Below are 6,000 nucleotides of genomic sequence, written 5' to 3'. Positions count from 1 at the left end.
TGAAGAAATTTTAGTTTTGCTACAGTACCTCGTTTGGATAGACAAGGTACTGTTCACTCACCTCTGATTTTATATTGTTTCTCTCTCTCTCTCTCTCGTTACCAGCGCCAGCAGTCAGCAGTCAGAGGCAAGGGTCCAGAGGGAGACAGGGAGAGTTTTTTTTTTTTTTAATCAGAAGGAAGAGTTAAATGGAGTATTTAATTGAGGTGAGTTTGATTATTTATTGAGAGGAGAGGGAGAGTAAAGAGTCTGATGCAGTAGTTATTTTAAAAGTAAATAGCTAAAGTAATAAAGTGACTTTTTGAGGTGTAAATTGGTCCAAAATGTAGAGAGTCTGGTGCGGATGCTCTAACAAATTTGCCCTTCAAAAATTGATGACGGGTGGTGTTCTACAAACAAAGTTCCGATCAATCTTTATGGGGGGGGGGGGGGGGGAATGTTGGATTGGAGTGATCAGATGTGGGCGGATAGAGGGTGAAACTTTACTTGGGTCCAGAAATTGGTGATGTGGCAATGTGTCATTGGTGTTTGCAAAACGAGTTTTTTAGATCCTCCGTAAAAAAAAGTTAATCTCTACTAACAAATTTGACCCCAATTGCCCTAAACCATCCAGAATGTTCAATAAATACTTATTTATAATTTTTAAACTAAAAAAAATAAGTTTATTGAAATATAAAAATATGCGATATGAATTTTATTTGAAAAATATTATTTTTTAAGCTTGAAAATTGCAAATAAGTATTACGAAGTATTTGTTAAGAATGTTTTTGGAACGGATAACATTTCTTCTACGTAAATTGTGAGGAGTCCATACTGCAATTAAATAGGGATCAAAGGATACATGATAAATTGATTAGGTGTAGGTGTACAATGAAAATGACATCTTCAATCAATAGCATATCTAATAATGATACCATCATGTATCAGCTCAGCATAGCTGGCAGCCAAATGATAGGCGCCTCATGCTCTTGTACCAGGTAAGGTTTCAAATTTCACTATCCCCATCCCATTTCCCCCAAGTTAGCTTTGAATGAGAGTAAAAGATTGAGTATTGATAATCATTTTTGTAATGATTTTCTTAACAGTTACCGAATGATCCACGAATTTTGTAAGATTTTCTTGACTCCGCTAATCAAAATTTCTAGCTTCGCCCCTACTTATACTCACGGGTGTATATATTTATGTGTGTGTGTATTCGGATGTATTCATAATTGTTTTTTAGATTCATTTTCTCGAAACGAATCAATAATCCACAAATTTAGAGCAAAACTATGAAACACAGAAATTTTTTTTAATATAAACAAAACTCCAAAAAGTCAAAACCGAGTGTTTAGAACGCTCACACCTGAGTTCATAGTTTTGTTTAGTAAAGTTCAAAAAAATATTTACAAAAAAAAAAAAAAAAAAAACTTTACCAGGCCATCTTTAATTTCGGGTAAATTTCACTGACACCCCTTAGATTTTACCATAATCACCCTGGCACCCCATTTACTCTTTGAAATCACACTGCACTCCCTTACTTTAGTATTCTGTGTAACAGTTCAGTCCATTGGCTCTTTTAATACCAATTTTGCCCTTGCCAACCAAAACAACTCATATAACTAGTTAATTAAAACTAAATAAACGTAAAACTAACAAATTAATAGGAGTATCAAATAAACCACTACCAAATAGACCAATCTAATAGATAGTTTAGCCTACATTAATTATTTGTGTTATTTTGTCTTCTTTAAATTTATTTGAACAACGTCTTCTTTAAATTTTGATTGCCCAGAAACTTATTACTTTTTCTATTCGCATTGATGACGGAAATATAAAAAGTAAAATAATTATGACCAAAAACTAAAAAAAGTTCATTAAAGAAAATTTTCAAAACGTACAAGCTTCTTTTTTTCATGTTTGGTCCACAAATTTTAACTTTTTCATCTCTTCTAATTGATATGAAAATTCAAAATAAAATTTTTGAAAAGAGAAGAGTCAAAAAATTTTAAAAAGTATGGACTGAACTTGAAAAAAAGTAATCAAACGAAATAAAAAGCATGTTTCTTTTGAATTATTTTGTCGTCAATAAACATTTGTCATAATTCTTTCTCTTTTCATATTACTCTTGCCAATGTGAATCGAAAACATAATGAAGGTAAAATTAATAAAAAGGTAAAAAAAGGAAAAAATAAACCCAAATAACTTTTTTTTGCCAAAATATCTCGTGGATTGATCGATTTCGTATTGGTTTAGGACATTTAGCATTAATTTGTTAGTTGAATGTTGATTTTGATTAACTAGTTGTATGATTTGTTTTGCTTGCAAGGGCAAAATTGGTATTAAAAGAGCAACTGGACTGAAGTGATACACAGGACAGAATACTAAGTAGGAGAGTGCAATGTGATTTCAAAGAGTAAAGAAAGTGACAGTGTGACTCTAGTAAAATTCAGGGGGTGTTAGTGAAATTTACCCTTTGCTATTTCTTCTAGAATTGCCGGTTTTACTGGCAAAAAGGCGACCAAAGGAGTAGCAGATTATGCTTAGCCTAGAATGGTTTGACAGGGAATACCCATATGGATATCAATAAGGAGGCCCCATTCAAAGTACACTCTACAGATGGTAATGCTGCCTAGCCTGCCTTGCCTGACTCTATAAAATCTTCGAGATTTGGGCGTCCTTTTGCCTGCTTTTATTTTTTTACTACTACTGCTGCTGCTGCTGTAGAGTGTAGACCAACGGAAGATAGCAAAAAGTCTACTCCTCTCGCTCTCATTCACCGCTCTTAATTTCACCGTCCAAAAATATTTTGGACGCTCTCAATCTCCGAAAGGGTTTTTTTTTTTTAAATTTGGATCATTAATTGCTGAAACGGACAATGAGATTGAACTCTGTGGTGGGGGAGCGATGAAACAGAACGGTAGCGATGGACTTTCTAGGGAGACAGTGGTTCACCAGAAACCAGAATAAAAAATTAGTCTCAGATCCACTATAAAGAACTTGAAGAGTCTCTAGTCCACCTATATATAAGTTAATAAAGTCAACATTTTATAATAGGCCTAGTCCAGTCCATTTCAATTTAATATTTATTCCCTCCCACCACATCATCATCAGAAAGTTAACCGGCGCCGGAAAATTGGCTGGCGTTGGGAAGTTTGCAGGAAAATTAGCCGGCGCCGGAAAGTTCGCCGGAAAATTTAGGCACTTTTATATGGTTCTAGGGTGCCTAAATTTAGGATTTTAGGCACTTTCATAAGGTTTTAGGGTGCACTTAGTTTCATAGGGATTTGGTGATTTAGGCACTTTTATAAAATTTTGTGGTTTAGAAATTTTCATAAGGTTTTAGAGGTTTAGGCACTCCCGCGAACTTTTCGGTGGTGATGTGGCGGGAGGGTGGTGGTGGTGGGCTTATTAAGCAAGTGGACTAGAGACTCTACAAATTATTGAGGTGCATTAGAGATTCTATAAGTTCCTTATAGTGATCTTATCACTAAATCTCCATTGATTGGCAACTAAAAGTCTTCGTCCATGTTTTTCATAAATTATTATTTGTCTAATATTTTTTCGGCATTTTTTAGTTTTCGTCATCTTTTGTCAAAATTTTTAAGAGCAATTATTCATATCAACGAGAAATATTAAAATAATGAATTTGAATTAAAAGAAGTTCAGATAGGACTACAGTAAAAATTAAAAAAAACAGTTACTATTTCAAACATTTTTCGTGCCGATAAGAAGTAATACTTTAAATTTGGCATAGGCATACTACATGATACCCAAAAAAATTTAAAAAGACACACAAACTATCAAACCACGAAAATCTGGCAGTAAAAGTTTGTTTCTCTTTGAATCTTCGTGTTCTAACTCTAACACCCCGCAATATTGTCGCCAAATATTCTGTGAGAAAAAAATACCACCGCAGAAAAGGCAAAAAGGGAAATATATTCCTTTGGCATTGGATTACCCCTCAAAAGACCATGCGACATTTTAATGACCTGCCTAATTTTCATATTCCTATACGACGAAAAGGCACGTCCCTCGTGGCCCCTGAAAAGCCGTACCCTCGGGACCACACCAAAACTGCACTCTCACCAACCCCACTGGAACCCCCCCCCCCCCCCCCCCCCCCCCCCCTCTCACTCTACAAAATACACACACGCACGTAAATACACACATTACAACGTTTTCCTAGAAAAAGCGCTGGCGGCGTATTCACGTATTCGATATTCGAACTGATTGCTCCTTGTAGATATTTCCCAAGATATTTGTACGCCTGTGTGCTTTAGAATCTCTCGCACGCGCGACGATATCAGCGTGTAACGCACCCGCTTCTTTTGGAGTGACGCGTGGCGGAAGAGTGACTTGCTCCCGAAGTATCGAGCTGGGATGAGCGAGTACGCCGGATTCCCATACAAAGCACTGCTGCTGCTGCTGCAACGATGATGAAGCGGGACTGCCCGTTGTGCCATGGATAAATTTCAAAATTACAAATATAAGGCTCCGTTCCGGAAAAAAAAAATTCTTATTTTTTAAAAAGATAATTTTAAGTTTAAAAATTAAAAATTTATTAAAATTTAAAAATATACAGTATGAATCTTGTTTGGAAGATCTCGATGAGATATTTTATACGATGCAAAAAAAATTGAAAAATTATTTTTCATTTACTTTATTTTTGAGTTTGAAAATGTGAAATAAGCTGTTTATTTTTTATAAGAAGGTTTTTGGACGGCCTACGTGGGTTCTTGTAAACTTTATAAACTTAAATTAAATTTGAGAGTTTTGTTGTTATTTGAATTTTTTTCGCATTTGTTAGTTTTACGTCAAATTTTTTTGGGCTATTGATTCGTCTCGATGAGAGAAATCGAAAAAGTAATTTTTTTTTACATTTATCAAAGTATTTTAAGACATAATCACTTTTTAGCAACAAAAAAAAAAACGCAGCCTTAGGTGGATTTGGCTTCAAAAGTCAAATAGTAATTTATTTTTTTGCCTTTATTCAAAAAAATATGCATTTTTTAGTTTTATGTTAAACTTTTGTGATTTATTAATTTATCTCGGCCAGAGGAATCGAAAAAGTATAAAAAAAAATTAAAAAGACAAAGTTAGTTTAAAAAAAGTTAGGTCTTTTTGACTTATTTTCGTCTTTATTCAAAAAATTATGAGTTTTGATCTTAATTTTTTATTTTTCCGATTCGTCTCGCCATAAGTCACCAAAGTTTGACACAAAATGAACAAATTAAAATTTTTTTGAATAAAGACAAAAAAATAAGTCACTTGATTTTTTAATCCAAACCCACCCTTGATTTTTTTTCTTTTCATTCTATGTGTTTTGTTCTTTTATTTTTTGAATTTTTGTTTAATTTGCATTACATTTTTTGGATTAATCATTTGGTCGCGATGAGAGAAGTCTAAAAAGTAAAAATTTTGACCAAAAGCAAAAAAAAATTCACTAAAGACAACAAAAACATCAAACAATTGTTTTTTTTTTTAAAGTGTCGTCTAATATAAACTTTTTTCAAAGTCGTTCCATATTTTTATACTTTTTTGATTCGATAAACAATTAACCCTAAAAATTACGGTGAAAAACTAAACAAAAAATTACAAAAATTAAAAAAATACCAAAATAAGTTTTGGACAAATTAGTTTATAAGAACGCAGCAATGAAAGGGAATTTTTTACTAGTAATACAAAACTATTTTAACGCTCTTTTGTTTTTAATAAAATATAATTTTTTACTAGTACTGTAAACCTATTTAAAAAGTCCTTGCATGATTACGCAAAGAATGAATGATGGTTTTGTAATTTTACATAACTAGAAAAAGAAAAACGAATAATTTTACATAGCTAGAAAAAAAAACGAATGCGTTCAAATTTCTAAAACAATGCTAAGATCATTGTACTATAAATTATATTTTGCATATTCCTAGATTTTTTTGGAGGGTTCTAACCTAAAATCAATTGGCAATAGGTGGAGTAACCTTTAAAATATACTCCAATTAAGTTTCGATGGTTTAGATAAATAAT

This window comes from Rhododendron vialii, chromosome 13a (assembly GCF_030253575.1).
Source record: "Rhododendron vialii isolate Sample 1 chromosome 13a, ASM3025357v1".
Taxonomy (NCBI): domain Eukaryota; kingdom Viridiplantae; phylum Streptophyta; class Magnoliopsida; order Ericales; family Ericaceae; genus Rhododendron; species Rhododendron vialii.
Note: the sequence above shows the minus strand (reverse complement) of the source record.